Source organism: Hemicordylus capensis, chromosome 1 (assembly GCF_027244095.1).
Source record: "Hemicordylus capensis ecotype Gifberg chromosome 1, rHemCap1.1.pri, whole genome shotgun sequence".
NCBI classification, from domain to species: domain Eukaryota; kingdom Metazoa; phylum Chordata; class Lepidosauria; order Squamata; family Cordylidae; genus Hemicordylus; species Hemicordylus capensis.
In genome coordinates, this window is record NC_069657.1 from 52,943,684 (window position 1) to 52,967,564 (window position 23,881).

At 39.9% G+C, this 23,881-nt stretch overlaps 1 protein-coding gene and 1 long non-coding RNA gene across 7 annotated transcripts in view; one reads left to right on the forward strand and one right to left on the reverse strand.

Moving 5' to 3' along the window:
• The window catches only part of LOC128339655 (uncharacterized), a 54,604-nt gene extending 45,280 nt beyond the window's left edge, over positions 1-9,324 (reverse strand). The window contains exon 1 of the long non-coding RNA XR_008313147.1: positions 9,201-9,324. This is a non-coding gene — a long non-coding RNA (uncharacterized LOC128339655). The remainder of the gene's footprint in view (positions 1-9,200) is intronic.
• Positions 1-23,881, forward strand: part of SLC25A21 (solute carrier family 25 member 21) — a 467,052-nt gene that overhangs the window by 171,424 nt on the left and 271,747 nt on the right. Inside the window, exons 1-2 of one of the 6 annotated variants that reach the window (XM_053283934.1) lie at positions 9,496-9,577; positions 10,312-10,378. The exons of 4 other annotated variants lie outside the window; for them this stretch is intronic. The gene's annotated coding sequence lies outside the window, so the exon portion shown is untranslated. Of the gene's footprint in view, positions 1-9,487; positions 9,578-10,311; positions 10,379-23,881 lie in introns of those variants that run through there. One more of the 6 variants, XM_053283935.1, reaches the window with a different exon arrangement.

Below are 23,881 nucleotides of genomic sequence, written 5' to 3' on the forward strand. Positions count from 1 at the left end.
CTCTGGGAGAGTGGGCAGACTATTCCCAGCAGCAGGGCTATATAAGAGCTCATTCTGCAGTAAGCAATTGCTGAAACAACATCATTGCAAAGTCTCCCTGTCTGTTGTACCTAGCTTGTCTTTGTTCCTGTTTCCTGATCTTTGGCTTCCCCACCATGCTCTTCTTTTGCTCCTGTGTACTTCTTGTTATAGACTTTTGGCTTCTGATTCTCAGCTTTTCCGACTACACTCTTCACTTGCTTTGAGAAATGAAGTGTATTGATTCCTGGCCTTTGATCTCCTGCTCCGTTATGCCTGATGTCTCCTCCCAAGCGATTCCTTGGACTACAGACTGTCACCCCATGCAGAACATGATAGCTGTGCTCCTAACAGTGCTAGGGCCCTTAAGGAAAACAGTCGGTCAAACCTCAATGCCACTGGAAGGAGTGCATGGAGCTCGGGAAAGGGTCGTTTTTGTAGCATGTTTTTCATAAAGTTCTATAGGGAAAGCTCTGGGAAGGACTTCCCTTCCCAGGATTCCATATGCTCCATTAAAGGAGCCCCACCAGCACTGGACAAAACACTGCATAATGGGAATGATTGCCCCGTGCACTGCAACAGGGGATAGACAGCACTGAGTATTCTGTTTCACAATGACAGGGAGCTTTACTTAGGGTTGATGGGAGCTGCCTCTGGCTCCCAGGCCTCGCAATGAGGAACATTGAATTAAGCCATCTTTTTGCACTAGTGCAGGGCCATACAACTTTGGCCCTCCAGTTGTTGTTGGATTACAACTCCCATCATCCCTGACTGTTGACCATGTAGCTGTGGATGATGGGAGTTGTGGGAGTATGGAGGGCCAAAGTCATGCAGCCCTGCACTAGTGCAACAATGCTTGTTCCATATGCAGTTCCTTGATCTGGACATCGGTCCATGTACATGAATCTCAGCAGCAGATATCTTCACAGGAAAGAAGTGTTGCTCTTCCTTAGATTTATCCTCATGGACTGGAAAATAATCATTCCAGTCCTGTTTGTTTATGTCCTCGCAGGCTTTTTATCATTCCCTCCCCCTTCTGGCCCTCAGTGCAGCAGCAATGTCAGGGTCTTGCCAATGAAGCCATATGTTATTCCTGACTGTGTGAGCTTGGAGAAGTGTCAAAGAGAATACCTCTCATGTACCCTGCATGTGTTGGAGAGAGGCAGGGAGAGGTAGTGAACATCTGCCCATTGCTGGATTTGCTCTGTTGAAAACAATCGAGTGGGAAGGGGAGAAAACCCTTGTTTTGCTGCCAGAATCAAGATCTGAAGAAAATGTAGCATTGAACAAAGCTACTGTGGATTCCAATTTTTATTTTAAAAACTTGATCCACTTCTGCAGTAACGTTAAAAGCCAAAGAAGATGAGAGTAATTGCATGTAAATGATTTAGCTCAGTAAAAACATCTTCATTCCTCATACCCTGCTGAGAAAGTGAAAAGAGGAAAGGAAGAGTAGGCGGAATACAAGGGCCTGATTTTTATTCAGTATTTTCCTAATTGGCTGTGATAAAGTGTGTTAAAATGACACAGATGATTGAAGTGTTGTCATAGCCAATTTTGCTGATGTTTTAAGGCTAGAGACTGATGTTGCCACTGCAATGACCTATTGCTAAAAAGGAAGGGTCAGATGGGGACATTTTTAGAAGTTGTGCTTAAGGCAAAGGGTTTTTAATATGGAAAATCTTGGGAACAGCTGAGCTGCTGTGAGATTCCAGGCTCTGCATCAGCTGTATTTGGGAGGTGGCCTGGCTGGCTCAGAAGTCCTCTTTAAACTACTGTGAAACCTTCCCATTTGCTGCTGGTTTTTACTCCTGGTGCAACTTGATTTGCAGCTCTTGCTTCTATTTCCTCCTTTCTGGCTCAATCACACAAGCTCATTTAAACCAACTCAATCACACTAACATGTCACAGTTTCTCAGTACAGAAGCACAGTCCCTCACAATTATTTCCGAACTCTTAGTTCCCATCAATCAACTGTCTTGGGCTATTAACCAGTAATCGGCCTAACAAAGGCATAGTTGGGCATCCCCTTTCCAAAGAATGTCTTGTCTCCAAACTGAATCTAAAAATGCTTGCAACTTTTCCTAGAAAAAGAGGATAACTGGACAAGTCAACAAGAATTCAAAAATCGACAAGGTGATTAATAATTAGCTATTCACATATTATAAAGTTTTTTCTTCATAACTAATACATGTTTTTATCCTTCAGACCAGGGGCGTTATTAGGGGATGGCCCATGGCCAATGAATTTTTCAGAGGCCAATGAATTTTTTAGAGCCCTAAGTCTCATTCAGAGCCCCAAATCTCTGACCCATCTCCCTCTTCCAGAAAAGAAGTACAGCAGTGGAGATACCTGCACAGAGCACAGGAGAACTCCTAATTTCACCTAGCTCTCTGTGGCTTCCGTTTCCATAGGTGCTGTGTAATAATATTAGAGACTTTTAAAAACATACATAATTATTCTTGCTGGGGGGGGGGATGATCAAGATTAAGTATCAAAAGGGGCCCCAGTTCCCAGATCTTTTAAGCACTTAGCAACACCACCCCTTCAGATTAGGAATGTGCATGAAAATTTGTTAAAAATTGCCCACTTGCCCATTTATTTTGTGGGTTGGGTGGTAGCATCATGCCCTACCACCCAACCCACTTTGGTGCCCCTAGGAGCTACCCATGGGGAGCAATGGGGTGTTTGGATTTCCCCCATTGTTCCCTATGGCCAGAACAAGCTGCACTCACAGTGTGCACACACAGGTTTTGCACTGCAGTTTACAATGCATTCTGTAACCCTGCCTTGAAAAACACTGCAAGCACCCAGTAAAAATGAATCTTTCCTTCCCAACAGAGAACACAGCCCAAAAATGGCCAAAAAAGAATCACTGACCCAGAATCCACTGCCAGCCTCAGTGCCTGCACTGCAGTGACATCATTGGCACAAGTTGCTCTCTCACACACAATTATGACTCCTTACTTCCTAGCATTGCAACAACTGCCACAGTAGCACCCTTCGCGGCAAGCATAGCCATAAGCTCAACTAGAGCAACTTCAGTCATATTTTGACTGATTACAGCTTTTTTAAATTTCATTTTAAAGAACAAATATTACAGTTTAAGATACTCCTAAGAATGAAACACTTTCATATAAAGTTTTTAAAGAAAAAGAGAGAAGGAAAAGAAAAGAAAAGAAAAGAAACTGACAAACAATGCATATATATGTAATCACCTTCTAAAGCACATACAAATCATTAAATTTTGACCATATCGCTTGAAACTCTTCCTCTTTGCCTAAATGGCAGGGGGGAGGGGGAACCCAATTCAAATGCGGATAATGAACACATTTCAGTAGTCCAAAGCTGAAGTTCCGGAATAAATCTGCATTTCCAATGTTGAATTATAATATTTTTGGCCACTCCCCAAGCACAAAGAATCCATAGTTGTTGATAAAGTGTTAAGTTCCATTTCCTGGGAATATACCTCAGGAGAACATAGCTATCTTTTAAAAACGATGATAATTGCAGTGTCTTATTTACAATTTTATGGACTTAATCCCAAAAAGATGCTATAATTGGGCATGACCAAACCATACGCACCAATCTCCCCTCATAAATATTACATCTCCAGCAAACCGCGTTCTGAACCCCGCCCTTTCTGAACATCCTCTGTGGAGTCCAGTAAGAGTGAAACAAAAGTTTTTGCTGAACAAGTCTCAATTTAAGATCTATATATGCTTGTTTCATTATCCTTAATGCTATTAACCTTTGGTCTACCGTAATGGTATATTCAAGATCCCGATTCCATAATACACAAATATAATCAATATCAACTTTCTCTTTCTCTTTAAGTTTTAAATAAAATGAAACTGTGGGTTTAGCTGGTTCTGGTAGATGTTTCAATTCCAGTATTAATGATAGTGTTTCTGAAGCAGCGAGTGCATCATGTCAAAATAACTGTGTTAAAAGGTGCCTTAATTGTATATATTGCCAACTGGCATTCGAAGGGATATTAAATTCATTTCTCAAAGCATCAAAAGATTTTAAAAAACCTCTTCTGAGGTAATTAATTGATCTAAAGTAATAATATTAGAAGTTGCCCAATTGGCCCAATAGAAAGGTTTCTGCCCAATCTTGCAATGCAGATTGCAGAGCAGACCAGTGCAGTGAGTGAAACACAGGTTAGTCTCAAAGCCAGACATGGAGTTCATCACAGCAGTCACCAAGAAATATTATATATACACGCACAGAGCTGCCATTGTCCATTTCTCACTGCAACACTATCTCACAAACAAAACAAACCACAATGTCAATGGGGGTACAGTTGCCCATGACAACACTTGATTTGTATGATAAGCCAACCAAGAAGCAAGGAGATTGCAAGCCAATCGGAAGTCAGTGCCAGAAAACCAATCAGCAAGGGGGGAACAGGCCTCCAAAATGGTGATCAAATGGTGATCAAAACTCAAAACATTTTGACTTGAAATGGGGTTGTTTTGTTCCAAGCTCCAAACAGGCCCTTTATTTAAAGAGTGGTTTGTTTCAAGCTCAAAGTGCTCAAAATGGGCCATTTTGAGTCAAAACATTTTGCACATCCCTACTTCAGACTAAAAGCTATCAGTATGTCATTTGCATTCAGACTCAGTGGTTTCTCCCTTACCAAGCCCTTTTTCTTATTCACAGGTACACACATGTTTACGTGTAGATAACAGTTTCTTCATGTTCCAACTTCTTTCTCCTACTCATGGAATTAAACAAGTCAGGACTTCTCAAACCACGGTAGCGCTATACCACTGTAGGGAGATTATCAAAACAGAATTTCAAAAATTCCCCTCTCCAAATGCACATTTTCCTTGAAGGAGCATACCTCTTTTGTATGCAATTCTGTGTCTGTATGAATTATGTGTGCTTGGCAAAGAATGTCTAGGCCCAATTCCATGGAAATGAACTGAAAATTCCAGTCCATGTCCCTCAGTGGCAAGTTGTGGGAAAGGTTTTTCTTCCACTTTTAGCTGCTGATTCCAAGCCAATATATCATGTATTGGTCAAAAGGTCTTCTCCAAATCTTTATTTTGGAATACACTTTGCATGAGGAGGCATGGTTGGTACAAGGATGTGGTCACTGATATTAGGCTTGTGCATTTTGATTCAGGTACAAAATGTTTTGTGCCCGAAAATGGCAATTTCGGAGATTTTGTAACTAAAACAAAATCAAGAATTAAAAAACAGAGATTTTTGTTTCCAAATCGAAATGACTGTGTTTTGGGCAGAATGCTTTGTTCTTTGGGAAAGCATTGCAATTCAAATTGACTTCTCTGACTCTCTCCACTCCAGCTGAGGCACTGAGTGATTAGCAGAAGATAAGATATGCAAAAACTGTTGAGCATGAATTGTTTAGTTAAGTGTTGTATTCAGTGTGACTGAAATGCAAACTGACCTTGCAAAGGGATTTGGAAGACAGCATTTTGAGGCAGAAATACCCAGATATCTTTGGGAGCTCAATGCAATTCCAAAGCTCTTGCTAAAAGCCATGGTATAAATTGTGTGGAGAAGCTTTTCAAGAAGCTGGTTAGGAAAGTTCTGAAATTACACAGGTGTTTCTTTCCAAAGGTTTAGAAATAATCTCTTGACTTGTTCAGGGCTCTTTTGAAGAGCTATTTTGTTTTTCTTCTGATTTTTATGAGTTATAGTGGTGTCTAAGGTTTGATGCCCAAGTTGAGCAGTCTAATGTAATTTAGGCCACAATGTAATTTGGTGGGACATGATGTCTAAGCCAGGGGTTCACAACTTTTGCCATTGCAGCGACAGGTCATCCACATGGGACTACAGGAGACAAAAGGAGAAGAGTGGGGAATACACCAGTATTGACATCCCAAGGAATCTTAGTTGCTCCTCTCTTTCTTGTAACCATGATCCATGGTTTTGCACTTTCTTAAATGCAGTGATGATAAATCTCAACAATTCTGAACAGTAGGCTGATTTGTTTGGGCTACGGCTCACTCCAGTTCTGTTAAATAAACATTTGAAGCTGTTCCATAGTACCAAGGCAGTTTTTTGTTTTTTGTTTTTACATTTTATATCCCGCTCTTCCTCCAAGGAGCCCAGAGCAGTGTACTACATACTTAGGTTTGTCCTCACAACAACCCTGTGAAGTAGGTTAGGCTGAGAGAAGTGACTGGCCCAGAGTCACCCAGCTAGTATCATGGCTGAATGGGGATTTGAACTCGGGTCTCCCCGGTCCTAGTCCAGCACTCTAACCACTACACCACGCTGGCTAATTGGTCTATCTTGCTATTTCAAATGACCTGTGGTCACTGTTCCATGGGGAGAGAGTGTTTTTATTGAAAGATTGCTTGAATCCTCAAATGGGTTGTGCTGCTGTACTAGTGCCACAGGGACAGGCTCCCACCCGCTGCAAAATTCTCAAATAACTGTGCCAAAAAATTAAGTGTCGTTGTTGTTCATCATTCTCTTCACTCTTTCAACTTGTTTATGTGGGGCTTCAGGGGCAAAACAGTGGGTTGGGTGGCAGTGCCCCAAGGGTGGTGCACCTAGATTACAAATAGGGCAAAGGGCTGATTTCTTAGGAATTTTTTAGGTTTACGCATCTTTAAGATTTCCCCCCATAGGGAATAATGGAGGTTTCAGCAGCCCCATAACTCCACTTGGGGGGCACTGGGATGGCCCAAAGCAAGTGGTGGTGTAGTGCACAGAGGGTGCCAACCAACCCCCTGGATTGCTAACCCATTGGGGTACTGGGCTTTGTTGTTTCTGAGGTGTTGAGTTTAGATTCTCTGGTAGCAAATGAGATTTTTAATGAAAAATCATTAATCCCTTTTCATATGCTACTAGAGAATCTACTCTCAGGACACCTCTTGAACAACAAAACCCTGTACTTCATGGGTTGGCAACCCATGTGGGTGGTTGGCACCTTATGTGCACTACACTGCCACTTGCTCTGGGCCACCCCAGTGCCCCTCAAGTGGAGTTATGGGACTGCAGAAACCTCCATTATACCCTACAAGGAAAATCTAAAAGACACGTAACTTCATTAATTCTTTAAAAATCAGCCCTTTGCCAAATTCCTCTGAAAAAATTGTGGTAGCTTCCTTGCACCAACTGAGCACTACCACTAACCACACTCCACTCTGGGCCACCCTTTCCCCCCACCCCACGTGAAGCTATACCTTTCCTGAAACCTCCATCATACCCTATGGAGAAAATCTGAAAGACGCGCAAACTTCAAAAATTAACCAAAAACCAGCAGTTTGCCCAATTCCTTTGAAATTTTTGTGGTAGCTTCCACTCATTGGGCACTATAACCCCCACCCACCTCTGTTGCCAGATTTGGCTTTTAAAAAGCCAAATTTTGGGTTACGGCCCATTTGACTCACGAGTATACCCCTTAGGTTCTGGCCACCCTGCCACCCACTCTTTTGACCACATGACCCATTTTTTAATCTGAATTAATTCGGATTCAGATTTTGATTAATTGATTTTGATACAAAACAAAATTTTGATACAAAACAAAACGGGTGATTCGGAAGGCTTAATTTTGGACAAAATACAAAATGGGGTTGATTTGGACTTGGTACAAATCGAAACAGAAAAAAATACAAAATGCACAACCCTAACTGATATTGTATCATCTTATATAGAGGTTTCATTGGCTAATAGCCATTAATAGGTGCACCTGCCATTAATTTCAGTGGGTGCTCCTATCTTTTTGGGAACCCTTTCCCCAAAGATTCAAATCAATCAAAGTAGATTTGTCTTTGAAATGTGGAGAGAAGATGGAATTTGATTTGAATATTGTACTTCCATCACTTCTGAATCCTGATCTAAACATTATCAATGGTTGACATCCTGAATAAATTATTCTAAGCTTCAATAGGATTAACTACTAAGTTATGGTTGACTACTAAGCTTCAATAGGATTTCATCTAGTAAATCCAGGGAGGATGTCAGCCAGTGTTTCAGGCTTTTGATGAATATATTAATGGGTCAAGAGTACATAAGCAAACTTTATGTAATATTTCAACAGCTGCATTCTCATGATGATATAACCCTTCTTTTCACCAAGCCTTTGAGCAATCATATGTGAGAACTATGAATGTTTTATGGCATTATAGCTCCAAAACCCATCCAATGCAATTGTGACTGAAACATAAATGCACAAAACAAATCGGCAACTTTTACTTGAAAAGAGGTGTAGATAATGTGGCCCAATGTGCAATTGAAACTTTCTAAAATTTGAATGACAGCCAGATTTTCCTTGGAAATCATCTGATCAAAACTGTGAAAGAGATTGGCAAAATTGAGTTTCTCCGGCATTAAGTACCTATGATGGTCTTCTTGGTACTAGAGATTGCATACTGTATTTGTAATGCCAATTTATACACATTTGTTTGTATGTCTATAGGTTTCTTTAACTAAATCACTTTTTCCACCCTCTAGCCTGTGATCCATTCTGTATTTGTAGAGTAACATTTATTTATTTTTAAATGATTTTATGTTACTAGGCAACTTGCAATAAAATATGCCACATCAAAAATTAAATTAGCAATCATTAATAAAACAATATAATATGATCTAAAGCATGGTCATTGCTTCAAAAAGATTACTAGGTCTTTAACAATAAGTTTGTTTTTCTAAGTGTGGGCCACAGAACCCTAAACTGTAAAGTCCTTCTGGTGGTATAGGGAGTTGTCAGTATAGATCTCTCATTAGTATTGTTGAAGCAAAATAAAAAAATAAAAAATAAAATCTGTGTGCAGTGCAGTCATCTTTTTAAAAGAACCCAGGGGCAATTAAGCATAATAATTCTTATAACTATGTCAAGGGAACCACTGGTGTTTTTTTTCGAGCAGCCATGTGCTGGGACATTATATAGTAAATAGCCTACATACAGAGAGAGTTACTAAGAAATCAAAATGTGGTCATGAGGCTGGATCTCTTAGCAGCCAAAGAAGGATTGGTTCTCTTCCAAATTCTGTGAATCAAACTGCAGGGGTCCATTTTGTGAAGTGAGCCCTGCAGGATTCACACAGCTGTAGAGAGAAAGCAAGTGCCTAATCCAGCTGAAACCATTCCAAAATCCAACACAGTCAAGTCACAAAGCTTGCCTTCAAAACTGTTGTTTTCTGGTTTTTGATATTCTACAATTGTTTTGATTACATGAAAAATGGTTTCCTTACCTTGCCTTCCTTTAACTCAAGGAGCAACTATTCATAGGAGCTCCTTGCATGTAGTGACAATATCCAGGTGAAACAGATGAGAATCAATTGTCTACTTTTGACCTTACTACTAACAAACCCCAAGGAATACTAAAGGAAACATGCCTCCTATTCATAATAGTTATAGGCTGCCATCTCCATGGCTCTGGAGATCTGGCCTCTGTTATTCATGCCTGGTAACAACTGGAATAGATTACTGCAATACGTTATACATAGAGCTGTATATGCAGAAACCACAGCTGGTCCACAATACAGTGGAGGCTGCTAAATGGGTTCTCCGCTGAGTTCTAGACACAATTCAAAGTGCTGATTATGGCCTTATTCAGCTTGGGATTGGGGTATGTGTTTGATCATCTGCTCTCTTATGTGCCTGCCCAATAATTAAGATCTTCATCAGAAACTTTGGTCAGAAGACCCCCAACTTCTGATGTTAGATGCACAGGTACCAGAAATAGGGTCTTTTCTGTGATACAGCCGTTATTTGGGGAATTCATTCCCCTTATCCACCTACCTGGCACCTACTCTGATATTGCTTAAGTGTCAGAATGTGTTCATTTATCCAGGCTTTTAGTTGTGTGTAGTGGACTTTTTTAAATTGATAGAAAGATGGAGTTAAAATTCTACCAAAAAAAAAAAAAAAGGTTCTTAGACAATTGGGTCTGATATTGTAAGTAAATGCATTTTTTATATTAATACAAGTCAACTAATTGGATTCACTAGGATTGATAAAATGGATCAGTCTTCATTAAGACTGATAAAATATCAGGACTATAACTTTAAATTGCTAATGGTCTAGTAGTGACTGGGTGCAAAGGGCAGAGCTCCTGAACATCTTAAGAGTTGTTTAGCAGAGGGAATTTTCAATTGATGCCAGTTTTCTCACCCGGCAGGACAAACTGCACTTTGTTAGAGTTGCCTGTTTGCAAAATGAGCAGCTTAGAGCAAACAGAAAAAGCTTGTTTCTTTTTTTGATAGTTCCTAATTAGTCCGTTATGTGAATGCTGTGTACATAGTGTATCCTGATTTCAGAAAAGTGTTTAACAAAGTCTCCCATTATATCCTTGTTGACTAGTTGGTGAAATGTGGACTAGATGATGGTACTGCTAGGAAGATTTGCATCTGGTTAACAGCTGTACCCAGTGAGTACTCCATTGTACATTAAGTGCTCCATTGAATGAAGTATTCGCTCCATACTCCAGGTATTGAGTGAAGTGAGACAGGCTTCTGTCCTGCCCTGTGCTGCTCAATATTTTCATAAATGACTTGGAGAATGGAAAGAGGATGGTTATCTAATTTTCAGGTGGCAGGAAGCTGCTGGTGGTGGTTCAGGGAATAGCGAAAACTGTAGAAGACAGAATCAAGATTCAGTTTAATTTGTACAGGCTTTAATATTGGGCCCAAACAAACAAGATGGTGATGAATTGAGACAAAGGCCAAGTCCTGCATTTGGGTAAGAAAAATAAAATGCACAAGTAGATGATGCAAGAGACCTGGCTTGGCAGCAGTACATGTGAAAAGGACCTAAATGTCTTAGTAGTCAACAAGCAGGGCATGAGCTAGCAGTATAATGCAGCTGATCAAAAAACCATGCAATCTTCGGCTGCACTAACAAACTGTAGTGTTCAAATATCTCGATAATATAGATCACAATAAAACCCTTGAATACAGTCTTCAGCTTGGTGCAACTTCATATTTAGTTCAAGGGGCTGTTGTTTGCCCCCCATTCCCTCCAAACGGCTCAGATGGTATGTCTGTGCCATATGAGGGGTTTTCAAAGCATCAGCTGCTGCTGAGCTGGTGCAGGGCCTTTGCTTGCCAGAGGTGTTGGAGCAAAGGAAGGAGGAGTTCCCATCTCCTGGCACTGGGAGGCTTGGCCAGTTTCTGCTTCTGGCATTTCTCCTTTTGCCTTGTTTTTGATCTCACTGCAGTATTTTCGATCATCGATGTGAGTAAAAGGTTTTGTTTGGCCTCAGTGTTTGAACAACAATACAGTGCACGTACTGTGAATCTCTGCCAGCCCTGGAATGAAGCTGGAAAAGATTTACATGTGTCTGCGCCTTCGGAGAGGAGCACATAAATTCACACAGTAATTTTCATAATACCCGTGGTCAGTATGAGACTAATTCAATTATGTGACATTTAGGGAAACTTCTTTTAATATTCATACTAGTGGGGGGGTGATCCAGACAGACATGCCCTTGAAATAAAAACTTGAAAGAATGCATAACAGATTTTACAGGTGCACCAAATATTCATTTGTAATGACTAATAGACGTTTTACTTAAAAGCTGACATAATGTTGAAAGGAATGTTTTGTTTACATATGGTGCTTTAGTTTATTGACCAGTACCAAAATGTATGACCAAACTGGGATTTTGCATAGCCTGTTTTGTTTTTTCTGGAAACATTCTTTTTATGTCCCTGACCACCAGCAGCTTGATTTAGATGATCTTTAAAAGTAGTATTATTTCTAAATAAGGTATTCCTTCAAATGAATATAACAGAAGCGGAATCTTTTACAAAGATTAACCATCGGATATTGTAATGGACTGTCTACTTAAAGTGCCCTTAGAGTCACTAATGCCACATGTCTGTGTATGCATAACCGGGCAGGCTGCATTGACGTGTCAAAAAATGCTGGATGCCAGATGGACTGGCAAGCAAGGGGGAGGGGGATGTCAGCTGGAGTGCACAGCTGGAGTGATGTCATCACTCAGCACCAAATGCACAGCTGGCTGCAAATTGGGCATGAAAGGTTCAGCGGGGGAAGAACAGACCAGGCAGATCAGCAGCCGCCGCCGCATTGGCCCCATCAGATCTTTGTGCTGAACATCCTTGACAGCACTTATTTCTCTTTTGCCATCGGGTAAATCCAAAGGGAATCAAGGAGATCGTAGGAACCAGTAAGTTCTTCGAAGTAAGTTTTTAAAATAACCTCATGCCAACTCTATCACAGTTAAAATTCTCATTTGCTTGGTCTCTAGAAAGCTGATAGGACAGCCCTCATTGCCACAATGAGAAAAAAAAACTGTTAAAGGAAGCAGAAGGAGGCTGCTGGTCAATAGCCCTTGCATGGAGTTCCTTGACTACGTCTTGTAGCAGGCTATTCATCCTTGAACCTACTTGGCTTTGGTCCATTATTCTATCTTGTACAGCTTTCCTATGTGTTCTTTCCTGAGTTTCTCATCTATATCCTAAATTCCTTCCTAGCCCTGTCGGTTTTCTACTTTGCTTGCCCCTTGCTGGTCTGGCATGGCCATACAAGAGCAGATCCTGTCAAAGTGCACCTTTCTGGCACTGAGTCATATCCCAGCTAAACCTGTAATGTTTGGCTTGGAGCAGATGGGATACAGTCTACTAATCCTCCCTTTAAAAGGTGGCAACACTTTCTACCATGAAAATTATGTCGTCCTGAAGAACTGAGAATAAATCTGTATATCAAGGTGGAAAATGTTTCCCTCATCGTAACAATAGAAAAACGTTTGTTCTTTATATTGCCTGCTAAAACTGAAGTGAAGTTGATTCTTCACCACTTTCATCTGTAGGATGAATAGATCAATCAGTGTACAAAGTAATATTTTTAATGAGTCTGTGTATAAAAAATGAAGGAAAAGAATATGTGGCTAGGTGCTTGGCTCTGTATAGCACATACATTAAAAACATCAGGTGTGAGTGTTGAGGAGGCGCTAGGACGTTTTGGAAAACACGATGTCATCGTGCACTTTAGAGCAGACATGGTAAATCTATTCATCATGAAACGAAGACCACCACTGTGTTTGCTGAGCAGAAAGCCAGTCTTTCTTTTCTGGATAATAAATGATCACAGCACTGGAAGTGAGTCAGACTGGCCAGAAGACAAACTATCTTTCATTCCTGTCTTCTGGATTCACCTGTACATATTCAGGTGCTCAGCAGAAATGGGTTTTGTCTTCAGGGCTGAAAGACCCTTTAGTTTAAATTAGGGGCATTTCACTGGACTTCCCTGAGAAAGTAAAATAAATTTGCTAGTGGTTACAAGTTGTAAAAAGCTGTTAAAATACACAGGTTCTGCCTCATTTCCAGTGAAATGCTGTGACTTAAGAACACTCGTTTATTGTTACACACCACTCTGCCAGACTGTCCAGGTAGATGAAATTGGATCCCCTTTTGCGTTGCTTTAAGCATTTCATTATCATTTACGGGTTGTTTCGAAGGACAAGCGGGTGGTGGGGGGGACCAAAGTCCATGGAGAGAAGCACTAACATTCAGCAATGTGAACCTAAATGCATTTAAAGAAGAAAAGAAAGAATTAAACGGACTCCATTTGACCTTTGACTTAGGAGGGCCCTTCTGGTATTCTATTACTATGGAAACAGGTTTCCTTAATAGCGGCCCCATCAGAGGCAAGATGAGTAAAATAAGCTGTTATGTAATGAAACATGAAGAGACATACATGAAGTATTAAAAACTTGACTGGGCAAGTCAGCCTGTGTCAACAATGCATTAAGAACATCTATCATAGTCCAACTTGGAACACTTATGTGCAGACTGTGATACCCTGATGCACATTAGGTATGCAGTAAGAACAGTGGAGTCTAGTCCTCCATCACTAACCTGTTACGGTGCTATGAATTATGAATGTGCTCGTAGATAAGCTTTCTGCTGCCTAGAGCAGGAATTCTGGACAGCTATTAAATTCTTGCCTTTAAAAAAATAATAATTCCTAGTGATACTCCACTGATAATCTGAATCTTATCCTTTTGCTTTCTTAAAATATGAATAGAGATATTGGCCATCTAGTTTATTTTTACATAGGCTTTATTTAATTCTGACAGTTCCATGTCCCTGTTGGTTCTGCTGGAACTCTCGGCGGCATTCAATACCAACGACCATGGTATCCTTCTGGTCTGCCTCTCGAGTATGGGAATCGGAGGTACTGCATTGCAGTGGTTCCAGTCCTTTCCTGGGGGGTCCAGAAGGTGGTGCTGGGGGACTACTGCTTGGCTCCATGACCATTGGCCTGTGGGGTCCTGCAGGCTTCAGTCTTGTCCTCCATGCTGTTTAACATCTACATGAAACCGCTGGGAGAGGTCATCCGGGGACTTGGACAGAGTCGTTAGTAATATGCAGATGACACTCAGCTCTATCTCTCCTTGTCACCTGATCCTAGGGCGGTGGTGGATGTCTTGAATCAGGGACTGGAGGCCATGATAGTTTGGATGTAGGCTAATAGACTGAAATTGAATCCGGACAATACTGTTAGTCAATAGGAGAGCCAATCGGGATGAGGAGATTTTACCAGTTCTGTATGGGGTTGCACTCCCCTTGAAGGAGCAAGTACGCAGCTTGGGGGTACTACTGTACCCAGCTCTGCTTTTGGAAGTTCAGATGGAGGTGGTGGCCAGGGGTGCCTTTGCACAGCTTCGGCTAGTGTGCCAGCTGCGTCCCTTTCTCAAGAAGGCAGATCTGGCCACGGTTACCCATGCCTTAGTCACGTCACGGCTGGATTACTGAAACATGCTCTATGTGGGCCTGCCCTTGAAGAATATCCGGAAACTACAGCTAGCACAAAATGCGGCAGCTAGGGTTTTATATGGAGCTGACCGGTGGGAGCACATCACACTCATTTTGAAAGAGTTGCACTGGCTGCCAGTTCGTTTCCAGGTCCAATTCAAGGTGCTGGTTTTGTCTTTTAAACCCTTAACGGTTTGGGCCCGGGATACCTGAGGGACCGCCTGCTCCCAAAGGTTGCTGGCCACTTGATGAGGTCATCTGAGGGGGCTCTACTCCAGGTGCTGACAATGAGGGAGGCTCGGTTGTCGTGCAATTGGGACAGGGCCTTCTCTGTTGCTGCCCCCAGACTCTGGAATGCTCTCCCGGTGGGTATCCGCTTTCCATCACAGTTTTTAGAAAGCATGTCAAATCTTGGCTTTTTACCCAGGCTTTTATATGATTGTCTTCACTGCTGCTTCTTGTATTTTGTACTGTTTTTATGCTTGTTTTTTAATTTACATATATATATTTAAAATCAGACTTGTTTATATATATTTTTTTAGCTCAGTATTTTAATGTATCTTTTTTATAATCTTGTTTTTCAATTTTATTGTGAGTCGCCTTGGGATTTTCTTAATGAAAGGCGGGGTATAAATTTAAGAATAAGTAAATAAATAAATAAAATGCTTCATGTAGGAGGTTCAGTGCACAACTGAAAAACTGCATCATACATAATAATCCCACTTGATTTCAGTGGGCTTTTCCTGTGCCTCTGAACTGATGCCATGACAATGAGAAATGGCAGATTTGACAGGCATGCACATGCCCGATTTCCAATCGTGAGAACCCAGAATTCCTTTGGCACTGTGCCAACCTGACATTTAACAGAGATCAAATCCCCAATTAATGATTTCCATTAAATGTCACATTGTTGCGGTGCCAAATTGATATCATTGAAAATTTCCAAGTTCATATGCTCTGAAATTTGGAGCACACATGTCTTGCAAATCTCCCATTTCTCACACCATTGCAAGTGTCACAGAAAGCCCCCCCACACACACACATACCTTGGAAAGTTTTGTGGAGCCTACAGATTTGCTGAGTTATCAACTAAAGCACTCCACTCAGGCATCTGTGGATTTTAAGATTCCTGATTACCGTTTACAGGCCTGTCCTACTGGACAATATTGGAAAGTTTGATAGCCATTTCCCCTGCACACACCATGTGCAGGTGGACTCTCCCATTGCTCCAAATATGGCTGCACCATAGATTTGTGCAAAGGCATGCCTTTTTCATAGCTGCTGCACACTGACTTGGAATTTGACCCTGAAGAGGTAGGACCATCTCCAGACTCTGAGCTGGGCCACGATACTGAGCCAGAGCCTGAGATGGAGCCTCTCAAAATAATGCCATATGGTCTGAGCCTTTGTTCCCACTAACAGGGATTCCCAGATGTTCACCACACCTCCCAGCATCCCGTGCTGCAATGGCCCACCTAGTCCAGCATCCTGCCTCCGAGGCTGGAGGTTGCACTCCGACTAGTAGCTGTTAATAGACCTATTCTCCAGGACGTTATCCAAGCCCCTCTTAAAGCCATCCAGGTTGTTGGCTGTCACCACATCTTGTGGCAGAGAATTCCACAAGTTGATTATGCGTTGTGTGAAAAAACAGTTCTGTTTGCTGGTCCTAAATTTCCCAGCAATCAATTTCATGGGATGACCCCTGGTTCTAGTGTTATGGGAGAGGGAGAAGTATTTCTCTCTATCCACTTTCTCTACTCCATGCATGATTTTATAGACCTCTATCATGTCTCCCCGCAGTTGTCTCTTTTCTAAACTAAATAGCCAAAGGTGTTGTAGCCTTGCCTCATAAGAAAGGTGCTCTAGGCCCCTGATCATCTTGGTTGCCCTCTTCTGCACCTTTTCCAGTTCTACAATTTTCTTTTTTAGATGTGGTGACCAGAATTGTGCACAGTACTCCAGGTGTGGCTGCACCATTATAATATTAGCAGTTTTCATTCCCCTTCCTAATGATCTCTAGTATGGACTTGGCCTTTTTCACAGCTGCCGCACATTGAGTCAACACTTTCAACGAGCTGTCCACCACAACCCCAGATCCCTTTCTTGATCACTCACCGACAGCTCAGATCCCATCAGCGTATACTTGAAGTTGGGGCTTTTTGTCCCAATGTACATCACTTTACACTTGCCAACATTGAAGCACATTTGCCATTTTGCATGGAAAACATGCAAAGTGGTGATATGCTTATAAAAATTATTTTCAAAAAAAAATGGTATCAATAAGAAGAATCACAAAGTAAGCCCAATTCTCTTCAGAAGAATAGACTATGCAGTCATAGAGTCTCAGGAAACTGGATATAAATCACGTCTGATGATAACAAAAAGTAAATCAGTTCATGAATGTAATTTCATTGCTCTGTCTGGAAAATGGACAATATCTATTATCAACACATATGATTTTGTATTCAGTTTCCTGTGTCTCTGCAGCTTCTTATATGAATCGAATTGGATTTCCTTGGTGTTTCTTGTTAGTGATTCAATTGTTTCTGTAATCAGCTTTATAACATATTAGAGCATTTCATTTCCCCCACATAGATTCAGGTATCCTTTATTTTGGATAATTACTCTTTTGGATGCCCTTCCTACCATCTTTCCCTTCCACTATTCTCTATGACTTCTGTAGAGTATATAGTTGAACAGTAAATCCACATGTTAGCACTAGTTCTATACCATTTTGGAAATGCCAAAGAGATAGCATGTATTCTTTTGGTGTACTATGTCCTCTTATTAATGACCAATTTCAGCACAGATGTGAATAACCACCTATATCTAGTCTTCATATTTCACATCTTTGGAAATTAGCTACATCAATATAAAGGAATGAAAATTACACATAATCCCATTCCTATTTTTCCCAAATAAAGTCTGGTGTATTAAGCCACAGCTGTCTCAGATGCTGTAGCTTCCAATTGTGTTACTATCATTAATCCCTAGAGTAGTCTAGGTCTCATTAACCTTGGCAGTCTGGCATGCTAACTGCCACTATCAAGTACAAAATAGTTTTCATTGCACATGTGTTATTTCCAGTCAAGCAAGTTATTTCAGATATTACAAAGTAATCTAGCTTTTGTCAAATCCTCATGGTGGACAAATTAGTGTGGGTTGGATGGTTAATGAAGGGTTTTAAGAAAAGATTCTTTCTCCATGTTTTTAAGGAAATGATGCAAGGAATGAAGAGTGTGTATCAGTGAAGAGCTTGTATAACTTATCTTGACTGAGTTTTTAACATGATTTTGAGCTTTACAAAAAGTTTGCCTTGATTGTGAACATACCAATTGACACCCACACCTCCGAACTTTATACCATCATGGGTACAGTGAATGCTTAATTCTTCTCTCCCATTTAAATGTATTTAAAGTACTGAATACTGACTGGGCTATGCTCATTCGTGTTGTTGTTTTTGTTGTTGTTGTTGTTATACATTTAATAATAATAATTGGCTTCCATTGGCATCTCGTGGGCCACTGTGTGAAACAGGATGCTGGACTAGATGGGCCTTGGGCCCGATCCAGCAGGACGTTTCTTATGTGATTTCTATACCGTCCTTCCAAAAATGGCTTAGGGCAGTTTACACAGAGAAATAATAAATAAATACAATGGATCCCTGTCTCCAAAGCGCTCACAATCTAAAAAGAAACACAAGATAGGCACCAGCAACAGTCACTGGAGGTATTGTGCTGGGGGTGGATAGGGTTACATACATACATACATACATACATACATACATACATACATACATACATAAAGAGAAACGCCATGTTAAAAGGTGCCTTTTTGCCAAGTTAGCAGGGTTTTTTATTCGTACGTATTCTTATGTTCTTATGTATCTTCTCAAAGATGCATAAGAACAGCCCTGCTGGATCAGGCCCAAGGCCTATCTAGTCCAACATCCTGTTTCACACAGTGGCTCACCATATGCTTCTGAGAAGCCCACAGCAAGAGGTGAGGGCAAGCCCTCTCTCTTGCTGTTGCTCTCCTGCAACTAGTTTTTAGAGGCAACTTGCCCTTGAGGCTGGAGGTGGCCTATAGTCACCAGACTAGTAGCCACTGATAGACCTATCCTCCATGAATTTGCCTAAGTCCCTTTTAAGCCATCCAAGCTTATGGCCATCACCACATCCCAAGGCAGAGAATTCCATAGTTTAATTATGCTCTGTGTGAAAAAGTACTTCCTTTTGTTGGTCCAAAAGGAACATTAAAGGGTAAAACAAATTCAAAAATGGGGAAATATTCAATAACATTAAAGAAAATATGCAGATATTATGTCAATGTAGTTACATTCCAGTGTTTGTATAATTAGGTTAGTTCCACAGAATGAAAAACTTAGCTTAGGTAAACAACTTTATGTTTGCCTCAGCCAAAGGCCATAGCAATAGAAAAATAAAAATCCAGTCATAATTATAGTACAGCTGCATACTGTTATGCATACTACTGCACAATTATGGTGCAACTGCATTGTACATCAACATGACTTTCCTTTATATGCTTCCATTATTTTGTTATTTCTGGTGGATTTTTATCCTACCTTTCCTCCAAATAATTAACAAACACAATGATATAAGTACAATAAAATACTGTGCTAAAAGCAGCAGAGAAAAAAGAAGACAATTTTAACTGATTTTTAAAATCTCCATTTGAAAACAGACAAGGAGAGAACAAGTAAAACCTTTTGGGGGCAGGGCATTCCAGATTTGGCCTGTCTCTGGTACCTGCCAAGTGCATTTAAAGCCTGAATCCGGAGCAGCGCCTTTTCTCAAAGTTCTGATTGGTTGATACAGAAGTAGGTGGTCCTTAAGGGAATGTGGTCCCAAATCATTTACTCCAACTTCTTATATCCTCTTAATAGTTGTGTGTTGAAGTAGTGTGTAAATGTATAAGTATGTGATCTTTCTCAGAGATGTTTCCTAACATAAATGGTTTATAATATTCTTTGTTATGAGTTGTCCCCCCACAGTAAGGTTTATGTATGATATCATATTCATAAATACTTTAGCAATGAATCTGTATAGTCTGTATGCTTATTTTTTTTTATGTTCTAATACCCCGAAAAAGGACTTTTTTCTGAAATGCCAAATAAATATACTTTTGAGGCATCTGGGGGTCACCTCTCCATTTTTGTGCCAATTTGAAAAAGAAGAGAAAAGGTTTCAGTGCATTCCCCAAATACAAGTGGGCGTGTGTGTGGGGAGGTGGGAGGGATTGCCTCCTGCACTGAGACAACCTTGCAACCCAGGTTCTGTGGATGACTTTCCTACAGCCAAGATATAGCAATAGGATGTATACCTACTAATAGATTTTAAACTCTGCATTGATTCCCCTTTTTTGGAGACAACACTGCAGAGGCTGTTCCATTCCCGCTCATGACAATTATCTGTTCAGTGTGGGTAAGGTGGAGAAATATATGAAAAGATGTTACTCTCATAGATCTGTAGATCATGGTCAGTGTCTTCTATTAGATCGGTTAGTCCTGCACACATGCCTGGGTGGAACAGGATGCTTTTTAGCACAGTAGACCGGGCAACTATTGTGCCAGTTTCTGTTCCAAAGACAATAGTGATGGCAAGGAGTTACTTTGGGACTAATTGGAGAGGGGTGTGTGTGTGCGTGTTACCAGTTGTTGTTGTTGTTGTTGTTGTTTATTCAATTTCTATACTGCCCTTCCAAAAATGGTTCAGGGAGGTTTACACAGAGAAATAATAAATAAATAAGATGGCTCCCTGTCCCCAAAGGGCTCACAATCTAAAAAGAAACATAAGAGAGACACCAGCACTGGAGGCACTGTGCTGGGGGTGAATGGGGCCAGTTACTCTCCCGCTGCTAAATAAAGAGAATCACCATGTTAAAAAGTGCCTCTTTTGTCATGTTAGCAGGGGTTGGGAGGAGATCTTTAGGAACAAGCTTTCTAGCTCAATTTGGCTGAAATCACTAATTTTGGAATTAATTTGTCATCAGGATTAGAAAATTCGACAAACTTCAAAACACTCCCTCAGTGAAAGCTTGATTTAACTAATAATAATCGTATAGCAAATATAGCCCTTTTGTTATTGGATTAACTAGGGGTAAACAGATTAAAAATTCTCAGATTTTATGTATGTTTTGTTTTGCATCTTTTAGCACACAAACAGAATGTTGGATAGGCTTGGTTGTATGCATTTTTTTTAAAAAAAGACACGGTGAAATTATTTTCAGATATTTGAGGAAAAGTAAACCATGTGAAATACAATGAATCCATTTTTTCCTAAATTGTAACAGAGATTTATCAAATGATTACTTCTTTGGTAACATTACCAAATTTGGTAATCTTACTTTGTGGAGATGTTTGGCGGGATTGGGAAGGCAACTTAGCTACTTCAATTCAAACTATAAATTCATGCAAAAATGATGTATGTAATTGAAATCAGTCATTGAACAGAGACAAGGAATGGCAAGCACTAGAATGTTCCATCCTGGTATTGTTCCATAAGCATTTCAGCCAGTATAGAATCAAGTATGAGTTCCTTTGAAAATGGCCTGTATATCAATTGTTCATGCAGTGGAGCACAGGAGCAAGCTTTGAGCTTGTATACTCTCCTTCACCATTTGTATACTCTCCTTCACCTTTGTTATGAACTGAGGCTGACAGTATAAAAGTGCCTCTAAAGAGACCCTGCTCTTATTTATTTTATTGTTCAATTTTTATACTGCCTTTCAGAAAGGTGGTTTGCAACCGTTAAAATACAATAGAATTCCATACAGATCACACATATAAAACCATAAAATTAGCTAAACAATAAAAACCATAAAACACCAACCATAAAAAAAGACAAAGAAGCAGGAGAGCTGAAAGACCTGGCTGTCCATAAGGGGTAAAAGCCTGAACAAATAAAAGGTATTTAGTTGTTTCTAAGAAGCATCCACAGATGTCAAAGAACTGACATTAACTGAGAGAGCATTCCAGAGCCTGGGGGCAACAACAGAGAGGCCCCTGACCCGCCTTTATGACAATTTAGCTTCTCTCAACATCGGCACATGGAGCAAAGCCCCCCACCGATCGGTCCATACCTTTTTCATAGCAGATGGCACATAGGCAATGCCTACTTGCATAGGAATTCCAATTCCAATTCACCTTCAGAGTTTACCTGCAGTGATGGAGGGCACAGAAGGCTGAGACCTCCTCTTGCAACCCACATGCTGGAACCCTATGTGCCTGTTGTCAATCCTATATGCATAATACTTGGAAATAAACTGTGATATGATTCTTGAAACCAGTTTACAAAAAAAGATTGAAGTTGCCCTATGTGGCATGTGGCATATTATTCTATAATGTCTGCTCTTCATGTATTTAAGTCAGAAATTGAAGGAACAGGAAATACCCTTTCTTCTAAGAGTATTCTAGTTGAATTGCACACATCAGAAGGAAAAACATTGCACATGTAGCTATATAGAAGATTGGAGCTGAGACTATGTGGAGGCCATTAGCACTACATATTTACTTCATGTTATTCCCTTGAGGAAAAGTACATTCAGTTTTAACAGTTGCAATAAAAGTTGATCAACTAAAACTTCTATTTAAGGTGAAGATATCAATGAATGTAGCTGCAATGTAGTCACTGTAGCTAGCCCACTAAACATTTCCTCTTGCTGTTTAACCACTTGAATCCAGACATTCACTTGACATGCAGTATGTTTTGAATTTTTAAAAACAGTAATAATTTGCAGAAATAAAATGCTAGGTAGATACTTCTACTACCTTTATCCACTAGGTGACAGCACAACCCTTTTACCTTTTTTTTTTTGACAAAGGTAATAGAAGTAAAGGAAAAGGTGACTTAAACAAAAGCTTGCCAAATGTGTGCTGTCCAGTTGAATAAATATTATGTAATATGTATATGGAAATTATCTTTAGCTTTCATATTAATGTGAGAAAATATTTCTCTTGAAACATTTTTTGTACAATTCATACAGTAGGTCTTTAAAACAAACAAAAATTTCTTTTCAAAATGACCATTTGCTGGAACAGCTTGTAGGCAAATAGCAAAAGAATAAATAGTGGAAGTGAATGATGGAAATGAACAATACTTAAGGTAAGAAATGCAATATTTCTGTACTTTAATATTAGCACAGTTTTCTACGAGGAAAGAAGAATAACTGAGCTATATGTGTTAATATTTAAAATTGTTTAATATTTTTTACAGTATTTAACACACACCTCAAATGGTAAATTCATCTAAATGTAGAATACTTCCCTTTTGCAAATGTAACAAATTGGCTAGTCCCCCAAATTGAATTTGATTATTTAGAAATTCTGTGAAACAGTTTCCTCAACCCTATTGAGGTTCACCTGAAAGTTTTCCTAGCAATTTGCATTTTGGCATTGTAAATTGTGAAATAAAAATGTGTCATTTTATTGAGTTAAAATATTTCTGTAGATTGTAAGGGCTATCTTCTCAAAATATGTATTTCACTAAACAAGACAATTGTTTGCTTAATCTTAACAGAAAGATTTTCAGGATCACATATTGTATAATGTGACCTGCTGATTTCACTATGAGAGTTGTAGGAAATGCCACTTGGAATATTATTTAAAAGGGATTCTATTTGATACAATACTATATATAATTTATTATTTCAAATATAAAAACAAAAAAATATATAGCAGCAAATAAGGCAAAGGTTAAATACTGTAGATATATTTTAATTAAATTAATTTCCTAAATAAAGCACAACATACTCTTACACATTTTATCAAGACAAATGAATTGAATATGTTGACTTTTTTAAAGATGAAGACATCATTTTTCTAGCACTGGGAAGATGAATGCCTTATTTGCACTCCACTGGTAGAATTGCAAATAATGCAAGAAAGCAGAAAATTTAGCCCATGGTTTTTAGTATTTCCAGATCCAAAGCATGTGATATAAAACGTATGGCGTAGTATAGAGATCAATTTTATGTGCTAAAATGAGATTTCTCTTAAACCATTACTGGAAAGGACAATCCAAGGACAGTATCATATTTCTATGCATGAATCTCTCTCTGTGTGGTTCTCCCACATCCAACACACACAGGTTATGTGAGTGTGTGCATGGTGTGCCAGCACCACTGACCAG